Raw genomic sequence first — 24642 nt, forward strand, 5'->3', positions numbered from 1 at the left:
TCATTATAAAAATCAGCGAGATTAAAATTTATAGTCTCGTTACAAAATTTTCCCTATTTTAATCCCTCGTGTAATTCTCATGATATGTCCCGCGAAGCGAATTAAAATGAAATATATAGCATTAAAGAATCAACAACTATCATCTACATTTGGTGTGCCATCTTCTCAAATCAACTCTCATTCCCTCACTTATTTTAATGCTTGAGGTAATTAATGTCACTCTTACATAAGTTAATTAATTTCAATATTAAACTTGAAATATCAAGTTTATCGCTTCTATTTATGAATAATTTCTGGGACATTCATTATTCAGGGACTCACCTCCACGCTCGCCGTGGTGCAGGCAACCTGCGGCAACAACAGCACGTGGATGTTCGATCACAAAGTCGTAACCTACGACTGTCGTCACAGTGAGTCTTTTAATGAAGAATTTATTGTATATATTACATGCCTATTACAAGTACTATGTCGTAACTTATGACTGCTGACACGGTAAGTCTTTAATAAAGCATTTATTGTATATATTGTATACTTATCACACGTACGAAGTCGTCACCTACGACTGCCATAACGGGAAGTCTTTTAATGAAGTATTTATTGTACATATTTCATGCCTATTACAAGTATCAGGTCGTAACTTACGACTGCCGACACTGTAAGTCTTTTAATGAAGTATTTACCGTATATGTTGCATGCTTATTACAAGTACCAGCTCGTAATCTACGACTGTCGTCACGGTAAGACTTTAATAAAGTATTTATTGTATATATTATATACTTATCGCAAGTACCAAATCGTAACCTACGACTATCGCCTCAGTAAGTCTTCTAATGAAGAATTTATTGTATATATTGCATACTTATTACAAGTACCAATTCGTACCCTAGCTACGACTGCCGTTACAGTAAGTGTTCACATGAAGCAATCAAAAAGGTATTAAATTATTATTAAAAAGTTACTGCCATTGTTATAAAATTATTATTATTACAAGTTGTTAAAAGTATTATTCGAATTTGCGAAGCTTGAGCTAATTTACATATCGAGTCCGATGAATACTTGTAATATAATGTAAACAGGAAATTGCATTCATTTCTTTAGGGAAATTAATGAATTGTTATTAACGGTTTTACTGGGGTAATTGGCAGCCTTTTAGTCGACTTGATTCGAATTATAAAAGGCATAATAATTTCATTAATTTTGGGTACATTTTTCTTAATGATTTAAATTCGGGCGTTTGAGATATATATATAGCAGATAAATACAATTCAAGCATAAAACGTCAAAATTTTGAATATTTATGTGTAAATAAACATTCTGCCAAATATATATAAATATATATAAAAAATTCTGTCAAATATATATGACAATATGACGTATTTTATAATGAAAAGCATTCCATTCTTTCTCAACAATTACTGTTCATTGTTGTTTTTGAAGCGTAAAAAAGTTACGTTGAAGGATCCTGACTCATTTGTTATCTCTTGGTCTGCATTATTTACCAAAAAGAAACTGATGTTCCATAACAGAAATTCTAATAGATCCGTCTTAGTTAAGGAAGGAATTGTGCTGAATAATAAAGCTAAATTTTCTTTGTAATTAGATGATAGTACGCACTAAATAGGTAATTAAACAGCTTTTAGAGGCGGCTGTTTTTACGATACGTTTTACAATGCATTGCAGGGTCACATTTATCTATTATCAACAATTATCTATCTTACATTTAACTTCATATTCATCTTACATTCCTCGGTTTAACATCTGCAAGTCTCTGTTCCTGAACAATCTTGTGAAGAGTGAACAATCTAAACAGCGTCGTAACCTTTCTCCCCTTTGCAGCTTGCGAGGTCAATGACGTCAACATCACGAATGCTGTCTCTGACTTCAACATATCAGCGTCGTACTCAGACACGGGTGGTTCGATGCTCACCGTTAGCTGTAAAGATGGCTACGAGTGGACCTTCCAGGAGCGCGAACAGCGAGTTCCTTGTGCTGCGAGTGGCTGGGATATAACAAATGTTCGCGCGTGCTATCGAGGTAAAAATTTGTTTTTATAGGCCGAGGTCTGAATTTATATTCATATATGGTTGAGATATGCCAACTTTATAAATTATCTCATGAAATGGAGTTTCAACCAAAAACTCCAGTCTTTCAGATCATGGGTAATTATGGAACTTATTTTTATTTTTTAACCGTCGAACTTACTAGTTTAATTTGCACGTCAAATCCTTTTATCTTATATTTATTAAACTAACAGCATTTCACAAACAAAGAGCGAAAAGGTGCAAAAAAATTTATCCCCGTTCAGCTTGCACAGACGAGCCTCCAACAGCTGGGGAGGCTATGGACGATCCTGCTTTCTCTAGCAACTCCGTCGGCGCCATCTTGCTCTACAAGTGTCAGCCTAACTACTACATAAACTATACCTACGTGAGTGATAATATATTCAGAATTACCTAATGGGTAATGAATCTCTTCATGAAAATATAGTAATCAATAATAATGAATTAATGTGAATTCCCATCGATAAATATATTTAATTGAAATGATGGATTCATAGAAAAAAACGTTCTGGAAAAAAATCGAGCACTTATTGATCATACACATTGCAGTTTAGTTAACAATTAAAATACATAGTTGTTTGGTTGTATTATGGCGAAGGTATGTATAAACACATATTATATTTTGTCTAAATCATAGTTTTGTGACACATAAAACCTTAGTTAACATTCGAAATACATAGTTGTATACTTGCATTATGGCGAAGGTGTGGATAATATTTTGTCTAAATCATAGTTTTGTGTTACATGTAAAATATTATTTATTTGCATGTGTTCGTGTGTGGCAGATGTTGGTCCCTGCCAACACTAGCAGCGGCAGCAACGGCAGCCTGACGCAGTTTGTTTCTGTGCCCATATTTCCGCTCAAAAAAACAATGGAACTCACGTGCTCACAAGACGGCAACTGGACCAAGCAATACCCCGACGCTGACATCAGATGTTATCACCGTTAAGTTCTACCTAAAATATGAGAACAATTGATTATTGAATGAAATATAGTTACTATGGAATAATATAATGTTTGTTTGAAATATTGCCTCTCAGTTCCTTATTCACGAAATACACAATTTTTTATCTCTTCAAATTTCGAATGCGACTTTGAATTACAGTTTTTCACGTATTTTTGGTGCAAATTGCTTTGCCAAACAGAATTGAAAGTATCACTTATTCAAATTGCGAACATTATATGTTATCGTTCATTGTTTTAGAAAACTCATGCGTGATCAAGCTGCCGACATTAGTCATCACACTTCAATTCATTATTTTAAATAAAAAATTTTTAAAACTGAATTTTTTCTCTCCATGACAGCTTGCATGATCAAGCTGCCGACATTAGTCAACGCCTTCTCAGACTTCAACGCGTCAAATAATTACTCCGACGTCAACAAGCAGAATTTGACTGTCGAGTGCTTACCGGGATACGAGTTCGCCTTTGAGCAGACCGTGCAAGTTCTGACCTGCGCGGCGTCTCAGTGGGACGACAGGCAACTCAAGCCTTGCTACAAAGGTAGGTCCTGGCACCTTAGCCTTAATGGTCCTTATGGTTAACCTAAATGTTCCTTAAGGTCAACCTTAATGTACCTTAAGGTTAACGTTAATGTCCTTTAAGGTTAACATTAATGTTCCTTAAGTGGTTAAGTTGGTTAAGTGGTTAAGTGGCCCAGTGGTTAAAGTTCAGAGTACCAAGATTGGCGCAGTGAGGCGCGGGTTCGATCCCAGCTCTGTGCGCCAGTTTCTGGTCAGAATCGGCGAGGAGGCCGGGCGGTTAAGCACAGCAGAATTGTAGCAGTGAGTTGCGAGTTCGAGACCACAAAATGCTGCGAAAGTTCTGCGATGTTAAGAATCGGCGACAGGTCTGCGGCCTACTAAACGCTGAAACCGCTATTATTATTATTATTTAACCTTAATGTTCCTTATTAAGGTTACCCTTAATGTTCCTTAAGGTTAGCCTTAATGTTCCTTAAGGTTAACCTTAATGTTCTTTAAGGTCAACCTTAATGTTCCTTAAGGTTAACGTTAATGTTCCTTAAGGCTAACCAAGCGTGTCAAAGGTACTGATACTTACGAATAACATAAAGACGTGTCAAAGGTACTGATACTTACGAATAACATAAAGACGTGACCTAGGACTGATACATACGAATAACATAAAGGTGTGTCAAAGGTACTGATACTTACGGATAACATAAAGGCGTGTCAAAGGTACTGATGCTTACGAATAACATAAATGCGTGTCAAAGGTTCAGATACTTACGAATTACATAAAGGTGTGTCGAAGATACTAATACTTACGAATAACACAAAGACGTGTCAAAGGTACTGATACTTACGAATTACATAAAGGTGTGTCGAAGATACTAATACTTACGAATAACATAAAGGCGTATCAAAGGTACTAATACTTACGAATAACACAAAGACGTGTCAAAGGTACTGATGCTTACGAATAACATAAAAACGTGTCAAAGGTACTGATACTTACGAATAACATAAAGGCGTATCAAAGGTACTAATACTTACGAATAACACAAAGGCGTGTCAAAGGTACTGATACTTACGAATAACATAAAGACGTGTCAAAGGTACAGGCGTGTCAAAGGTACTGATGCTTACGAATAACATAAAAACGTGTCAAAGGTACTAATACTTACGAATAACATAAAGGCGTGTCAAAGGTACTGATACTTACGAATAACATAAAGACGTGTCAAAGGTACTAATACTTACGAATAACATAAAGGCGTGTCAAAGATACTAAGGAAGCTTAGCGTGATGACAACGAATGAGGCGACGCTCGCTCCATGAAACTGGTCACAGTTTCAAGGAACTAATAATTATCATAATTAACTATGATATTATGTAATTGTGACATAATAATTATCTGGTGGGTTAATTATCATATTTAGCCCACCAGTTTAATTAAAGTTCATGCTTGACCATTCAGTGATTGGAGGAGGAATTTATAGAGCTCGTATGCCAGAGCTAATAAACACAAAAAAATTAATGAATTAAATGACGTACTTGATGCATTTCAATGCCGAATGAAGCATTCATGCATTGAATGATCAGGAATTTCAGGAGCCCTTGTCGATTCAAAATTCCCTCACTTTGATGAATAAAGTTTAGAACACAGTCCCGTCTTAATTGATAATAAACCGAATTTTTCATGGAATAATATGATTCGAAGAAAAAATTATTAATGACCAAGGATATATTTCGAATTGTTACTAATTTTCCTGTCATACGCTGTAATACAATATTCTTAACAATTTCGTCTTAATCAATAAATATTATTTTTCCTGTCATACGCTGTAATACAATATTCTTAACAATTTCATCTTAATCAATAAATTAGTCAATACTTTTCATGTCCCAATATTGTGACCTCTTCAGGAGTTCCCTGACCTCGTTACGACCGTGACCGTGACGTGCAGCGATGACGGCTATTGGTCCTACGGCCGTCTCGACCTCCAATGCGTCACGCGTGAGTGTTACATTTTCGGTTCACATGCAGCACATCTATAAAAAATATAACTCAATACTCACTGCATTGAGTGACAGAGAGCGCATTTTCTCGTCGACGAAAACTTGAGGTCACGGACGGACGGACAGACAGACAAGCGGAGATGGCGAGCACAATAACGCATTTTTTCCATAAATGAGAAGATGCGCTAAAAATATAACTCAGTACTCACTGCATAGAGTGACAGAGAGCGCATTTTCTCGACGACGAAAACATGAAGTCACGGACGGACGGACGGACAGACAGACAGACAGACGGACGGACGGACGGACGGACGGACATAGCGAGCACAATAGCGCCTTTACCCATAAATGAGAAAATGCGCTAAAAATTATTCATTGCCGTGATTTGTTGCAGTTGAATTTATTTATGTGTAGTCAGTTCTACGGTGTAACGTCTAATGTGAAGATTTTTAGGCGAATTTGAATATTGAAAATACAGGCTGCCTGTTAAATTTTGCGCATAGATTATGACACGAAGCATCGTGTTAAGTTTCTACGTGCTTCAATTTTGTGACGTCTTGAGTACTCCTTGTAAAATTTATTAGAATGAATTATGCCATCGCATTTATTAAAAATGTTGGTCTAACAAAAATTATGCAACTAGAATCAAATCACTAACAAATACATCGAACTAATAATAATCAGTATAATTATTAAGGACTTTTCTTGACTCTAATACGTAAGCAACAATTCTATAACGTGCAACGTTGAATAGGCTAAGCAAGCAGGACGCAGAGCTTACCCTAGGAATATGGTGCACTTTACATATATCTTCTTACATTTTTATAGGGTACACAAAATTTTCATGCCGATTGGTTTGGATAAAGTTTTAGGTTGATGTATAATCAAAGCTAGGGACGAACTTTTCTTATTGGCTGTGTAAACTTACGTTTCCATTTAACAGTTTGTTTAGGCGATCCTCCCGCGCCTATTGGCCTCTCCTCCACCAACTGGAATAACTACACACGCATTTATGGGGCATCGGTGAGTATCTTGAGATTACATTCATTACATATCAGCCATCTGCCTCAGTTGGAAACTTGATGTTCATTCTTGCTGTTAGACGTTCATCGCAATCAAAAGTTAACATTAAATTTCCAAAGGGCCTATGCTTTCAAAAAAAGTTAAGAGATCGTAAGTTCGTCAGCCAATCATTGACGGCCTTTCAAGCAAAATCCACCAATCAAAAAAAAAGAAAATATAGCGTAAGTACTTACGTTCACTTAACGAGTTTTGAAAGTATGGCCCCAGGACTCGTTGACGAAAAGCAATTTATGATTTTAACTCTTTAATTCGCCTTTATTCAGTGCCGCATCCCTAAGTAGATGATTTCTTCCCCTAGCAATTAGCAATGGTGAAGTCAAGCAGTAGGCACCGTAGAAGCTTAACCTTAATTGCCTTGGAAATTAGAGTATGGTTCTACTGCTAAGGCCATGCAAATAAGGTTGCACTGCAATGCAACTCAGTAAATTCGGAATTTGTATTTAAATTGTAAAATATCACTCAGGTTTGCTCGTGCATCTTTATAGGAAGATTCAAATAATAACGATGATTACAAAATACATATTTCGTGCCTTATTATTGTGGTTGAGAGATCACAAAGATATTTCCATGCTGATTCTGAATCCGAGCTTATATTTTCTCTTCCAAGTCAAGTTTACTTAACACATCCGGATTGAATGGGAGGTTGAATTCGGCTTTAGTAAATGAATCAAGATAAAAAAATATATTATTTATATACTTACTTATGATTTTCCGACAAATTTGGTACATGACAAGTTCCTTTGAGTTGTTAATTAAGGATGTTCAGTAGTAATCGGATTATAAATATTTAGGCGCAGGAGCGCTAACCGAGCTCATGAGTATAACGGCGCCCCCACTAAGCTTAATGAAACTTACTTCAGGTGCAAGTTAATAGAGTGAATTTTCTTGGAATCTCGCGAAGATTTCAAAAATTCGTTACTAAAAATTAATGTGCGGCAACAGAGCATTTTTATGACAGAATAAAGGCTGAATATAAACTCTTTTATCGAAAAACAAGCGTTTTGTGCTTCTATGTAATTCATTAAGAAATTATTTTTCCTGTCAACATTTGGCCGCGCTGATTGTAAAAAGATTTCACTCAATGCTAGCTGTTGACTCATTCTGTTCTAATAATGATTGCTGATGTACTGAGATAACTAGGTGTAGCATAAAAACCCAGCACAGAGGCGATATCAGCACGAGAAATACCTTAAGATACGTAATACTCTAAAGCGTCTCTCGAACAAAACTAATTTTCATCACTGCAACTCGCAGAATATATATAATTTGACCTCAATCTGAGCTGAAAGGGATAAACTTTTTTCAGGGTCCAATTTCTAGTGATAGAAGAGTTTATTCTGAGGACGACTTTTGATGATATTGCATACACATTAGCGTTATTGCATCAAGTTATTGTATTTTCTTAATATGCAAATTTACAAACAGCCCCATTTCATTCTATTTTGTTAGTTACAAATTTCCCACTTTGGATGAAACTAAAGTAGTTCCTTGTAAATATCTTGTAAACGATAAAATCATCTTCTATAAATAATATTCTTATCTTCAACATGCGTAGGTGACATACACGTGTCCTGGCAATGGAGTTTTCGGGAACATGCAATCAACTTTTGAAAGCATCTGTGACAACGGAACTTGGACTTCATTCTCGGAAGACTTCAGAACCTGCCGCTTGCGTGAGTTATGCCAAATATTCAATAGATATCTCAGCTTTAGAGAGTGTGTTACAGTTAAAAAAGCAGCTCAACCCGTGATGTAATGCCACTCTAAATTTTCGTACATTGAACTGTAAATTAATTATCACTACTGAAAAATTAATGAAAATGAATAATACGCAAAGTTAAACCGACCTGTTTGAGATATATTGAAATATTAAATAAAATATATTTTATGTCTAATTGCTACGAAACTAATATCATTAAAAATTAATGATCAAGATTATAAGCTACGTAATTCGTTTTTAAACATTTTTTATAAATACAGTTATTAGAATTAGAATCGAAGAGCAAAACTTAACGTTAAGACAATTTTTCGCCTTGAAATATCAATATGCCCTTTTTTCAGCTTGCAGCAGCAGCAGCCCACCACCAAGCATAAGCAACACCATCCCAGTGAACAACACCGGCTTCAGAGAGTACGACAAAATACGCTACAACTGCCCCCCTAACACCGCCAGCTTGCTGGGTGAACGTTACATAGAACTGCAGTGTCAACCCGGCTCAGGCTGGAACGTCACCTCCTCCACTAACGAAACCATCGAGCAAATCTCGAGCAGATTCACATGTTTAGATTGTGAGTTTTTGTCTTGTTAGAGACTCTTAACTCTATGATACATTTTGGCATAACTTGATTGTTCTATTTTTCAGCGAATTTGCGACAGAAGATGATGGTTCATTCGTAACACACTCTTTAGCACAATAACTTTTAAGTAATTCTACTCATAGAATAATGATTAGAACGGGATAGCTTCGTTTCATCACTCAGCTTCCATTGTTCGTAATGTCGACAAATCTGAAATATTAGTTGCAGCTTGCGTGCCTGCGTCTCGAAACTGCTTGTTAATCTAGAATCTGCAGCTTACACATTATATCCTTATCATTATAAATCTAAAACATTATCTGCGGCTTATATGTATATTATCTCATTGTCATTATAAATCTGAAACATTATCTACAGCTTACGGATCTGCGTCTCAAAATTATGATTTGAGGTACAAGAAGGCTTCCTGGCCATACTCTCAAAACTCGCTAAGTGAACGTAATTCCTTACGCTCTGTTTTCTTGTCTATGATTGGTGGATTTTGCTTGAAAGGCCGTCAATGATTGGCTGATGAACTTACGATCTCTTAACTTTTTTTAAAGTATAGGCCTTGATTTCTAACTATACTCGTGTGTACAGCGTGCCCGGGACCCGCAGTTGCGCCCAACACCAACTGGCAGAGCAACTGGACTTCAGAGTTCGTGAATGGGACGGTGATCTACTACACTTGCCCCAACACCTCCTACCTCACGTCGGGGAACGACCATCAGCTCATCAACACCTGCAGCAACAACTCCTGGACCTTCCTTGGAATTCCATACTGCATGAGTAAGTATTTATTTATAAGCTCTCGGTATAAATTGAGCAAACAATGCAAGGTAAAGTTAATATGCTTAGTGATATTACTGTCGGTGACAATTTCCACTTTGCATGGCAAAGTAATCTTCGGAATAGAATCTGTACTTTAACATTATTTGTTTGTACTATAACATTGCTATAATAGGGGTTTCGTGCATAGTACAGTCATCGAGGAACATGGAGAAGGATGGGGATTTCGTGATTATTACTTTTTTATGCTTCATACCTTGAAATAATGATAATGAAATAACCTTGAAATAATAATGCTTAAAGGTTTAACAACTCTAGCGGCTTTAAATTTTTTGCTTAGAGGAATTATTAAAACACCGGCTTCAGAGAGTACGACAAAATACGCTACAACTGCCCCCCTAACACCGCCAGCTTGCTGGGTGAACGTTACATAGAACTGCAGTGTCAGCCCGGCTCAGGCTGGAACGTCACCTCCTCCACTAACGAAACCATCGAGCAAATCTCAAGCAGATTCAAATGTTTAGATTGTGAGTTTCTGTCTTGTTAGAGACTCTTAACTCTATGATACATTTTGGCATAACTTTATTGTTCTATTTCTCAGCAAATTTGCGACAGAAGATGATGGTTCATTTGTAACACACTTGTTTGCACAATAACTTTTAAGTAATTCTGCTCATAGAATGATGATTAGAACGGGATAGCTGCGTTTCATCACTCAGCTTTCATTGTTCGTAATGTCAATATCTGAAACATTAGCTGCTGCTTGCGTACCTGCGTCTCGAAACTGCTAATTAATCTGGAATCTGCAGCTTACACATTAGATCATTATCATTATAAATCTAAAACATTATCTGCGGCTTATATATTATCTCATTGTCATTGTCTCAAAATTATGATTTGAGGTACAAGAAGGCTTCCTGGCCATACTCTCAAAACTAGCTAAGTGAACGTAATTCCTTACGCTCTGTTTTCTTGCCTATGATTGGTGGATTTTGCTTGAAAGGCCGTCAATGATTGGCTGATGAACTTACGATCTCTTAACTTTTTTGAAAGTATAGGCCCAAATCTCTAACTATACTCATGTGTACAGCGTGCCCGGGACCTGCAGTTGCGCCCAACACCAACTGGCAGAGCAACTGGACTTCAGAGTTCGTGAATGGGACGGTGATCTACTACACTTGCCCCAACACCTCCTACCTCACCTCGGGGAACGATCATCAGCTCATCAACACCTGCAGCAACAACTCCTGGACCTTCCTTGGAATTCCATACTGCATGAGTAAGTATTTATTTATAAGCTGTCGGTATAAATTGAGCAAACAATGCAAGGTAAAGTTGATATGCTTAGTGATAAGACTGTAGGTTACAATTTCCACTTTGGCAAAGTAATCTTCGGAATAGAATCTGTACTTTAACAGTATTTGTCTGTACTATTACATTGCTATAATAGTGGTTTCGGGCATTGTATACAGTCATCGAGGATCTTGGAGAAGGATGGGGATCTCGTTATTCTTACTTTTTTTTATGTTTCAAACCTTGAAATACTCATAATGCTTAAAGGTTTAACAAATCTAGCGGCTTTAAATTTTTTGCTTAGAGGAATTATTAGCAATTTGTCCAAAAATGCACTCGTTCCATTATTTACCATTTTGTGTTTTTTTTTTCTCCCAGTAATTTCTATGAAAGCTTGCTCACTTATTCCATATCAAATATATTCATGTTTTAATTACTGCTCTCCTCTTGCAGCTCTGATTTCTCCAGGTGCGAGATCCCGGATTTCACTAACTTATTTATAATCTTTGTAATAATTAATTGGTTACCTCCAACAACCTCCTCTAATGTTCAAGAGAGCTTTATGCTCCTTATGCGAAATTCTTCTGAAGGCCGCATATTGTTGAGATTGCAACGTACAATATAATGTGTCATCTTCCTTGGGAAGAGACATCCATGCTTTGATCTTACTCTGTATGAAACTTTGCTATCATGACTTGTTTGAAATAATTATCTCTGCTTGTATTTAAAATGAATAACCTAGCTTTTTCTTCTAGATTTGCCGCTCTTCGAGGGCGCCATTTCACTTCTAACCTTAAAATATGATGCCTCATCCGTCTTCGGGAGTAACTGTTTCAGTGTATGCCTGTGGTTGTGTCGTGAACGGTGTGTCAATGAATGAGTGGAATTTCTGTGATGATTTCTTAACGATTAATAGCATGCATTATTAATATGGTGAAATTAAACGCTAACTTTAGATATCTATTTGAAAACCCATATAGCCCACCTGTTGATTTAAATACACAGTACCAAAAAAATGCACTTTATTTCCCTTTACGTTATTTGTACATTTAATGCTTTAATTAAAAGATCGGGTTTATTGATAGAAAGCGAACAACAATAATTAAAATTTTGCTTCTATTTCTATCTTATTTGAAATGGGCCATTCTTGAGAACCAAATTTATAAGCAAAATGTTTTACTGAACGTAATTTTTTTATTTGCGTGTCATTGAAATATTTTCGAGGAAAATGTCGATTTAATAAGCGCAAAATGAATATCTTGAATTTCCATTTCATAAAAACACTAGGTACAGCTCGTAATGCATGCATGGTAATATAGTAACAATAAAAATTGAAATCTGTTAAGGAAAGTGGTTAAAAAACTAAGGATAATGGAAGCGTATCTAATAGCTTCAGAAGTTCATTATGCTCTTGTTACACATATTAATGTTCAAAACATTGGTAAAATTGTGTGAAACAGACTGTGATATTGCAAATTGAATAACATCACTTTCGTAAAATATCTATTATACATCATAGAATGCTTTATTAGTGCACCGCAGTGTTCGAAAAAGTTATCTGAACTATAAAGTTAACTGAACTTCCAAGAAACTGAAAAAAAAAATAAATTAAGCTCCACCCAAATTTCAAAATAACATATATTCGCCTACTCGTTCTCACTATTGATTGAGATACTCAACAATTAATGCGAGCCGTTGAAGAACTTGTCGGCTATAAAATCATACTGATCTCACTTGGCAGTGGAATTAAAAAAGATGTTTTTTGGCTGCGTTTTTCACTTTAGCAGTTAGGTAATAATCTTTACAGCTGCCTCTAAATATCATTTGTAACAGTAAAATTCACTGTCAATTTATTTCCGCAAAATTCTGAAATTATTCCGATTAAAAAAAACTCGATATGGAAAACTTATTTTCTTAAGCTAGACAATTTTTTATGCCATTCATTTTTCTAATCCTGCGGGTGATTCTAAATGTTAGGTATATTTTATGTGACTGTTTGACAAACTTTTTCTCGAGCTCACTCGTTCGAACGAAGCCTTCAACATTTATTAAGCATTTATTCGATAAACTTTTTGCTTAGAGGAATGAGTGGCTATTTGTCCGAAAAAATTCCCTCGTTTGATCGTTTGTCATTTTGTGGGTCATCCCGAATCAGTTTGGCCAGACAGTCTATTGATAGATGATATTGACAACCTATTTCTCCGCTGCGTACGAGGGCTGCTCATCCTTTAAATAAACCAAGTGCATAGTTTTGCGACAAATTATCTAATCTTATCTATAATTATCTTCCAATGCCTTGCGGAATCAGAAATATTTATATCCATCTCTATTCTAAACCTCAAGATGGCAGAGATGATGTAAGCGCAACACTGATGTCGGCCGCTCTTATCTTATTTCTGCGCCAGCCGAACCAACCGAACTTTAACCGGGCAGGGAAATGACTTTGTATTTTCAACACTTTATTGAAAACGAAGGCACTGATGAAACTAATAAAGCAGAGTTAATCATAAAAGAAAGAATAAAGAATTAGCCCAGCGAATGGCTTGCACTGAATCTATTGCTCGTAGTAGAGAACTAATAATATTCTGTTATTATCCGGGCTTGATTGTATGAACTCGAAACATGGAATTGGCCCATCGTCTTCCCAGGTACGATATTGACGTAGAAATCAAACGATAAACCTATTTCTTTCTGATTTTTTTTATGCAACGTCGTGATGATTGCTACCAATTGTATTTCTGCATTATGTACGATGTAAAGCGGAATTTCCAGGAGTGAAGAATTTTTTTTATAACATAATGAATTTGTGAGATTATAAGCCAATATTCACTGAAAAAGTATCATTGAAAAAACATTTATGTTCATCGATTATCACGCTTACTTGTATATCTCACAATATAACTGAAGGCTTTCCCAAGTTTCTATACACGGTCATGACTGTTGAATTTTTAAATTCTGTTCTATTTAGCGTCCGTCTTGAACAAAAGAAATTTGTCCCTAAATCTGGTGTGCGTTTTTTTTGTGTGATTCTGAACTCCACGAAGGCCTTTTTTTGTTGCTCGTCCAATCATACCAACGCACGAAACTATAGATCCGATACATCCACTTCCGCCACATCCACTTCGACGCGCCATTCACTCGCGTGCTCTTTTTAGCGCATTTTCTCATTTATGGAAAAAATGCACTATTGTGCTCGCCATGTCCGTCTGTCTGTCTGTCAGTCAGTCCGTCTGTCCGTCCGTCCGTGACCTCAAGTTTTCGTCGACGAGAAAATGCGCTCTCTGTCACTCACTGCAGTGAGTAATGAGTTAAATTTTTTTAACTGAATGCGCTAAAGACCAGCAGGAAAATGTTTGTGCGCTGCTATAATTGCTAATGTGAATGACGACGCAACTTCGTCTCTGCAGCTAACGCCCCACATTTTTTTTATATCTATAATTAGGGAGAACGTCTGGCACTCACGGCTAATAACGGAAAATAAGACCAGGCAGCATTAAACGGTTGAGTTTTTGCATGAATATAATAGTGAGTCATAAATTGAAGCCGCAATAAAATATATACTTACATCATAAACAAAATGCTTCTCGCCGAGTTCACTAGACTATATATTTCGCTCGTCAAATGAAATTAAAAATTAATTAAATTTTCGTTCGTCAAATGAATTTAATCATGGCAAAAAACTTTCCGAGGTGACCATCATCAACAAATTTTTAGGAAATAATCCATGAAATTTGGGAAACGTCGCACGCGAGCTCAGTCGCAATGCTTGTACATAAAGCACACTATAGCTAAGATTATTAAAAAGCCATTGCTTATAAATTTAAGATATTACCTATTGATTTAACATGCTTGCCAGCAATTCCATATTCCACGTCAATGTGAAGCAATTAAGTTAGCCATCGATAAAAAAATATTAGCATTTTCACTGGGTGTGTTTTTTTCTAGCCGGTATCGCACACGGCACAAATCAATCTCTCGTCTAAAGTAAGAATAATGAAATGGTAAGTAGATAATGAAATCATTTCATCCTTCATTTGAGATTTACTAATTTAGTTACTTTTTGGCAGAATTCCATATGATAATAATACACTCTCTTATAAAGAAATTTTTGTTCGTTACACAACCGTTCTCTAAACCTGCCTTAATATTCTTTAAACCACCTTTAAACCAACATTCAGTGATCTAATTAATTTAAAAAAGCTAATCATAAAACCCATAAAAAATTCACAGAGCAATCTAATTCTTCAAGCTTTTTATTTAACAGTTACATGGCAGTAAACAATTATAGATGTCCTTCGGTTTGATAATATAATATATTTAGGGTGAGGAAAATCGACAAATTGACCATTTGTTTCATTCTTGCCTTATATTATTTAATTACAGTTGTCAAAAGTTACTTATGAACTAGCTGCGTCCGCCCCGTTATATTCAATGAATTAATTTCAAACTTATCTCTACAAAGAGTAAAAATAATATAACTCAGTACTTACTGCATTGAGTGACAGAGTGCGCATTTTCTCGTCGACGAAAACGTGAAGTCACGGACGGACAGACAGACGGACGGACGGACATGACGAGCACAATAGTGCATTTTTTCCATAAATGAGAAAATGCACTAAAAACAATGCGCTTGAGTTTTTTCATCGATGACATAAATTAAAAAGAAATAAAAGAACAGCTTTTAACCATGTAATGCCGAATCCCCTGATACAAGATCAACGCTTAATTTATAAGCAGCAAAACCTATTGATCCTCCTACTAAATATCAAAGGCAGTTGAAGAGGTCAGCGTATCGTTCGAGAAACGAATGATGGCAATCATTCGTTTCTCGAACAATACGGTTTCGAGAATCATTTCATGGAATCGAGAATCATGGCAATCATTTGGCCTGTCGGTCAAAATTGCCCCAGCAATCATGCGCCAGGGCACCATGCAAATGCTCATTGCCATGCTGATTGTTTTCAGTTTATCTGCGCGATCTCTTCAACAGTAAAATTGGGCGAAAATGAACGGTAAAACTAAGATGAATTAATGAGATTTACTTGTCGCGCAGATAATATATTGTTCCACATTAAAATAACTTGAGCGCATTAGCGGATATATGATGGAGCCAATTTAATAATGAGAAACAGGCCATATATATACCGGTATATACATGCATATAAAAAGTAATATAACCACATGTATTTTCATTGAAAACGTTCCAGACAACAGCTCCATCATCAGTTGAAAAAATATATATAGAAAATAGCGCGGCCCCCTGCTACAGAATGCCACTTCAAGCCTATGACAGAATCGTGGCAGCTGGATATGAATGGATTAATTCAGTTTATCTGCGCGATCTCTTCAACAGTAAAATTGTGCGAAAATGAACGGTAAAACTAAGATGAATTAATGAGATTTACTTGTCGCGCAGATGAAATATTGTTCCGTATTAAAATAACTTGAGCACATTAGCGGATATATGATGGAGCCAATTTAATAATGAGAAACGGGCCATGTATATACGGCCCCCTGCTACAGAATGCCACTTCAAGTCTATGACAGGATCGTGGCAGCTGGATATGAATGGATTAAGCAGTCAACAATTCTTAAAGACTTAAAACTTACCATCCCACTCTATATGATTATATTTTTCTCCTTGATCGTCTCAGTTCCAGTATGGCCGACACAAGTAAAGATAGCCTAGAGGCGGCCAGATGAATCGTGAAATTTTATTCAAACTCTATTGCTAGCCACACTGTTCTGTTTTGAAGTTTTATTAAACGAACACAAGGTAATATGATGAAGTTAACTTTTTATTTTGGCAATTTCTGTTTATTCAATTGCTGTCAAAAAAAAGGCAGCGTTTATGTAATCGAACAGCCTCATTTTTCTGCTGTAGTTCACTTGAAAATTAGCTGTGGTAACTTTTTTTATTTAAAAATCAAGCAAAAAGCACTGCAAATATGTATTTGTTTTACGATATGATCTAGGTCCTAAGAAATCGTATTATTCGGCATAAAATTTTCAGTGATAAAAAGTTCAAGTAGAAAAAATTTGTTCTTGAAACTCACATGCTTCTTCCAGAATATTATTTTGCGTGCGTGAGAGAAATGGTATGAGTTCGCAATATGCTCACATGATTAAGAACTGTATTTGGTTAATGAGTATGGACCACGTTCTGCAGGTCCGTCTTGCCCAATTAGTATCAGATATTCATAGCATACACTAGTTGAGCTTCGTATGTGAAGCAAAAGCTTCCACCTGCAAATCAATAGATGGCTGCGAACCGATCTCCCGTCTTTCGTTGTCTTAACAAACTAAAAACAAAAAATAAATGCCAAAGTAAAGAAGAGTTGTAGAATGCCAATCTTTATTGGTGTCATTGCTACGAGAATGAACAGCTACATCATGTTAATTAAATCGACCTCGAAATAATTCTCTTTAGTCAATTTCTTTTCGAGATGTTAACCAAGATTTCAAATTTCAAATGTGTCATCACAATCTTATAGGACAACTTTCGCCTATGTGAAATAGCCTAAAAAAATTGAGACTTTTGAGAAAATTGAAAAAATTGAGGCCAATATATGAATTTGAATCGAAGAAGGTTCCAACATGAATCGATTAATCTTTGACCGATACCCAAGTATGTTAAGTACTAATAATCAAGCAAAGTTTTCTAATTTAAAGTAGTGACACATGAAATTGACGTTATTGACAGCACTCACACGTATGTTAATTAAAGATTTAATGAGGTCTTGGCTATACAATATCGGATCGATGTGATATCTGCGAGCAGCTAGGAAACCGGTCTGCATCGATCAGTCTCTTCGATTAAGGTCACAATTAATAACCATCCCTTAAATTTGGCCTTCCTTCAGCAACATAAAGGAATCGAATCATCAAATAAATGACAGAATTTCATCAATGTTATCATTCTACAAAGGTTCGCGGGTTAAACCTATTTGCATTCAATTTTTTTTCAGGTTTCAGCTGCTCTGTCAGCCGAAATTTAACCTAAGCTGTCATTCACTTGTCAATCTACATTCTGCAATCGCCGCACCACCTTTTTTTACTATTTCTTTCATTTAATAAGGATTAAAATTAAATCTCAAGCACAAACGTGTTTAAAGCAACCGTGTGCTTAAACAGCGGCGGTGCTCAAACACTGGCTTCTACTATAATAAGCTAAACTGAGCATAATCAAAGCTTCAAAAGCGTATTAATTGCATTATGTGCGACACTGGAATTTGAGCAGTGTCCCTGGATTTGCTAATCAGTGCGCGGTGCCCCTGGACACGCATGCTGTTGACACGGCGTAACCAGGTAACGAAGGGAGGAGAGACATGGGCGGCGCCCCGAAAAAACGAACGCCGGGCGTTGAGGCCAGAGACTCGAGGGCTCTCCCCGTACGCAGTACCGCGCAGCGCTCAGGCATGTTTGGTCATTTCTCAAGTTGACGACTTCAAAGGTTTTAACTCTGTCTTAGTAAATCATTAAAAGAAAATCGTCGAATAATCAATTAATCCTGGGAATATACAATCATCATGTGAGTTATAACATAACAAGAAATTATATTGAGTTATTATTTCTTCACTAAATGATGTTGATGTAACATGAGATCATAAAATGGTATCATTGGATATTTCGAAGAGTTAAGATGCCCGTGAGAAGATATTTGCAATGCCATGCGCATATTTTTTTAACTGAAAATTTAAGATTTTTTGTTGAGTTCTTCTCTTTACGGAGAAAAATTGAACGACATGAAGAATTTAATTTTATTTAATAATGAAAGATTCCGCAATTGAAATTCTTATGTTTCAAGAATTTTTTTACACTTCGCTTTATACTTCATGGGATTGTTTGCTGATTTAAACATATTGGAGCCAGACAAAGCGAACTGATGAATTAAGCATTGTTTATCTCTGAATTGTACTCACGTTTAATACTGCTTACTGAAATATAATCACGTACAATATTCAATACTGAATTATTCTCAGGTTCAATGTTTAATACTGAATTATTATCAGGTTCAATGCTTAATACTGAAATATTCTCAGGTTCAATGTTTAATACTGAATTATTCTCAGCTTCAATGTTTAATACTGAATTATTCTCATGTGTAATGTTTAATACTGAATTATTCTCAGGTTCATGTTTAATACTGAATCAGTAGGTTCAATGTATAATACTGAATTATTCTCAGGTTCAATGTTTGATACTGAATTATACTCAGGTTCAATGTTTGATACTGAATTATTCTCAGGTTCAATGTTTGATACTGAATTATTTTCAGGTTCAATGTTTGATACTGAATTATTCTCAGGTTAAATATTAAATACTGAATTACTCCCAGGTTCAATGTTTGATACTGAATTATTCCCAGGTTCAATGTTTGATACTGAATTATTCTCAGGTTCATTATTTAATACTGAATTGTTCTCAGGTTCAATGTTCAATACTGAATTATTCTCAGGTTCAATGTTCAATACTGAAATATTCTCAGGTTCAATGTTTAATACTGAATTATTCTCCGGTTCAATGTTTAATTCTGAATTATTCTCAGGTTCAATGTTTAATACTGAATTATTCTCAGGTTAAATATTAAATGCTGAATTACTCTCAAATTCAATGTTTAATACTGAATTATTTTCAGGTTCAATGTTTAATACTCAATTATACTCAGGTTCAATGTTTGATAATGAATTATTCTCAGGTTAAATATTAAATACTGAATTACTCTCAGGTTCAATGTTTAATACTGAATTATTCTCAGGTTCAATGTTTAATACTGAATTATACTCAGGTTCAATGTTTGATAATGAATTATTCTCAGGTTCAATGTTTGATACTGAATTATTCTCAGGTTCAATGTTTAATACTGAATTATTCTCACGTAACAGATCAGGAGCCTTGGTTACGTAGGGGAAGTATTGCTTCTCCCCGCCACGATGAAGAGCATCGCCTCCTGCGTGGTCGCCGCCGTCTTTTTGCTGCACCAGCTCTCCGCTGTGTCAGGTGAGGCTGGTCTTCACAAATGAAAATTAAAAACGGCGCACCGATGGTTATATAGGTGGGTGTAGTGAATTATAGGTGGCCTAAAAATCAGTGGCCACAACATAATGCTGAGTGGCCACATCTGCCAAAAATCAGCAGTAAAACACCAATAAATCGAGAGGGTGGGGAGTACAACTTGTGTGCAATGTTGATTTATAGAAGATTTAAAGAATCGAATCATCGATGGCGTATTAAAGGCAAGTTTCATTCTTCTATTCCTGCTTGTAGGAAAATTCTATTCCTGCTTGTAAGCCAATGCAACCGTTCGCCCGAACTGCAGAGTACATGAAGGAATATGCCACTGTAATTTGTTCAGCACAATAAATTATTAGGTAGAGGATCATCCGAGATCAATAAGGAATCAAAACATCGTTCTTCGCGCAAGGCTTCAAGAATTTCGATTCCTGTTAATTTATCGAATTGGTAGGTACGAGTCAAACTGGCGACCGGAAGCACGGTGTTCATAAATTTCATGTTTTTTTAACAGTGAAGCCACTGAACATGCATGAGACAGTAAAGCCCCTAATATAAACTGAGATGCTGTCCGAAGAAAAATTTAGAAAAATTTTTTACGATGAATACATTTTCATGAAATCAAATTTTCCATATTCACACGATATATTGCCTAATTTTGTGAGAGTCTTGCATATGAGCAAACTTACTATATATGAAATACTGCGATCAGTTGAGTCTCATTCATTGTGTCAGTTAATATAATTTGTATGGATCGGTCAAGCATGCTTCATAATTTTTATCTATTTATTTTCCGCATTAATCTTCAGCCTCGTTGACATAGTCGACAGCGGTTCAATTGCCAGCAACAAGTACACGTTACGCTTTCGTATCTCGTACCTGGTCGCGCGCGCCGGCGTCGAGCAACTTATCTACTTATCCTTGCCATATATTGCTTGAAATATTTGCTTTTCGGCTAGTTNATTCTCACGTTTCAAAATCGTCATTATTCCAGTTTCGCTTTAATTTAATGAAGTTTCTTTATTAAAAGGCATTTTCTAATGTTCATGATGCAATTTTACATGCATGACTCGTATTGCACTAATGAAAGCATCTGCAATAACATCACCTTTTCTAGTTTCTACGATTTCATAATTTGAGGAAGTGTTGTGAATTTAATTCTAATTAAATTAAATTATTCTAATTAAATGATTCCACTTTAATTTAGTTCTTCATCAATTAATGATGCTTGAACGAGTGTGCGGCAAGCTTCAGCTTCCTTTTTCATATTATCTCGGGTGCATTTTTTATTATCAGCTTGCCATTGCATATTCGTCTTCATTCACTTATGGAAAATTATTAATTTTGTTATAATTAATACTGGAATTTTAATGTTTAATGAAACTATCTAATCAACGCTACTGTGTTTTTATTTGGTATAAAATGTCACGGTAGCGGACTGATAGCATTAGATGGAATTATTATTGCAATATTTCAATTGAGTTTCTCAAAACGACTCCTGTGCTTAGTCCCTTCCGATGACGCAACGAAAGTAGCTACGCTCAGCGCGGGGGTGGCCCCGGTTGACTCAGGGGAGGCCCCGGTTGACTCGGAGAAGGCCCCGGTTGACTCGGGGGAGACCTCGGTAGAATCATTAGGTACGTGTATGGGCCTGTGATAATATTTTCCTCGCACATTTTTACCATTATTTCCTGTACAACCATCCTAGAAGTGTATACGCCATCCTACGAATGTGTGATCGTATGAAATAATGTCGGCCTGGGGAAGAGTAGAGATGTATTGGTCTGGAAACTAACCTAAATCTATTCCCGTCTTCATTTGAGAGGCGGCCGCCAATAGCTCATGTATGTGCCATCGGTACCAAGTAGTTATTGGTGAGGGAAAAGTTTTCGGGAGTTGCCATCGGAAGATAGAACATAGATGGCTGGACAGTGGACACACCATCGATGAGCCAACGGTGTTTCACTTATGATTTTCGCCAATGTCCGTTAATAAATCATCGATGCTCCACCAGTAATGTTTACATGGCTTTTTGGGGTCCGCTCGGATTAGTACGAGTTGCGATTACTTGCATGGGGTGTTGCAGGAGGCGTTCTTATTGCGGTGGTGTGGGCCGCTCGGGTGATCACGAGTAGCGGTGACTTGCGTGGAACGCCATCGATGAGCCAACGGTGTTTCACTTATGATTTTCGTCAATGTCCGTCAATAAATCATCGATGCTCCCCCAGTAATTTTTACATGGTTTTTTGGGGTCCGCTCGGATTACTACGAGTTGCGATTACTTGCGAGGGGTGTTGCAGGAGGCGTTCTTGTTACGGTGGTGTGGGCTACTCGCGTAAGCATTTAACTTGAATTGTTCAATTTTCACCTATCAAAATCGTCATTATTCCCGTTTCGCTCGAACTTATTGAAGTTTCTTTATTATAAGCATTTTATAATGTTCATGATGCATTTTTACATGCATGACTGGTTTTGCACTAATGAAAGCATCTGCAATATCATCGCGCTGTCTAATTCCAATTTCCAATTGGAATTACAATTGTTCACAATTTTAGGAAGCGTTTTGGAATTATTTGAAGCGATTTAATTATGAAACAATTTTCCAGTTTTACGGCAAGCTTTGATCTATTCTTTTTTTATTTCATGTTTCATTTTGAGTTTACTACAAATGTGGTATAATATCCTGCAAATTTCTTGGAAGTTCCAATATCGAACCCCATTGAATTTATTGTTGCATATCAAACCAGTCCTTATTAAATGGTGCCTTCTAATTAAATGATGATGACAGTTCCATTTAGTTTTTCATCAATTAATGATGCTTGAATGAGTGTGCGTCAAGTTTCAGCTTCATTCTTCATATTATCTCGGGTGCATTTTATCATCTGTTTGCTATTACATGTTTGCTATTACAGTGATGAAAAATTATTAATTGTTTTAACGGTAGTGGACTGTAGTGGAAAATGTCACGGTAGTGGACTGATAGCATTGGATGGAATTATTAATTGCAATATTTCAATTGCGTATCTCAAAACGACTCCTGTGCTTAGTCCCTTCCGATGACTCAACGGAAGGAGCTACACTCAGCGCGACGGAGGCCACGGTTAAATCGCTAGGAACGTGTATGGGCCTGTGATAATATTTTCCTCGAACATTTTTAACATTATTGCCTGTGCAACCATCCTAGAAGTGTATACGCAATCCTAAAAATGTGTGATCGTATGTTGCGGGGGGAGTTCTTGTTACGGTGGTGTGGGCCGCTCACGAAATATATGACATGAATTGTTCAATTTTCACGTTTCAAAATCGACATTATCCCAGTTTCGCTTGAATTTATTGAATTTTTTTATTAAAATGTATTTTCTAATGTCCATGATGCATTTATACTTGCACGACTCGTTTGACACTAATGAAAGCTTCTACAATATCATCGCCCGTTTTAATTCCTACGATTTCATAATATTAGGAAGCGTTTTGGAATTATTTGAAGCGATTTAATTATGAAACAATTTTTCAGTTTTACGGCAAGCTTTGATCTATTCTTTTTTTATTTCATGTTTCCTAAATTTACTGAAGCGAAGTAAATTATTTTATTTTATTTCATTGTGAGTTCACTACAAATGTGACGTGGTGTCGCTACAAATTTCTTGGAAGTTCCAATATCGAAGCCCATTGAATTTAATATTGTATCTCAAACCAGTTCTTATTACATGATGCCTTTTAATTAAATCATGATTACACTTTGATTTAGTTTTCATCAATTAATGTTGCTTGAATGATTGTGCGGCAAGTTTTATCTTCATTTTTCATATTATCTCGGGTGCATTTTTATTATCAGCTTGCTATTACATATTCGTCTTCATAACGCGATGAAAAATTATTAATTATTACCGTAATTTTATTGACTCAATGAGCCTGAATTTGATCTGTTTCTTATTTTGTAGTATTTCCTTCTTATATTCCTCTTTCTGGCATTTATATCAACTTCTAAATCAAGCAAAGTTTATTTATTTACGTCTTGTTTACACAATATCGAATTTATCTTTTTTTATCGAATTTCACAGAACTCAAAATATAACCTTGCATTGCATATATCATTTCATGGATTCTCGGTGGTACACATGCACCCTTTGCATACCTTCCAATTAATTAACAATCTTCATGAAGAATTGTTTATAAGTTAGGAATGTTACAAGTTACGTATTGATATAGAAGCACGTAAAAAATTATTCATGTTTCGCTTAGTCACGAGTATATAATACACAATGAATTAATAACTGATTGGACTTAGAGACGTGTAGTGAAGTATTAGGCGTGCTACTAGAGTGAGTACCGTTTTTGGGTCACGCGGCGGCAGAGCTGTGGCAGAGCTGTGGCAGAGCTGTGGCAGAGCTGTGGCAGAGCTGCGGCAGAGCTGTGGCAGAGCTGTGGCAGAGCTGCGGCAGAGCTGCGGCAGAGCTGTGGATGAGCTGTGGCAGAGCTGTGGCAGAGCTGCGGCAGAGCTGTGGCAGAGCTGCGGCAGAGCTGTGGCAGAGCTGCTGCAGAGCTGCTGCAGAGCTAGATGTGTATAAGAGACAGCTATATCGATTGATTAACGGTTGTGGATATAAATCAAGTACAATTAACGGGC

General features: G+C 36.3%; 1 protein-coding gene across 1 annotated transcript in view; it reads left to right on the forward strand.

Moving 5' to 3' along the window:
- LOC108671001 overlaps nucleotides 1-24642 on the forward strand; it is a 113998-nt gene that overhangs the window by 56981 nt on the left and 32375 nt on the right. The window lies entirely within an intron of this gene.

This window comes from Hyalella azteca, unplaced genomic scaffold (genome assembly GCF_000764305.2).
Source record: "Hyalella azteca isolate HAZT.00-mixed unplaced genomic scaffold, Hazt_2.0.2 contig6929, whole genome shotgun sequence".
Lineage (NCBI taxonomy): Eukaryota > Metazoa > Arthropoda > Malacostraca > Amphipoda > Hyalellidae > Hyalella > Hyalella azteca.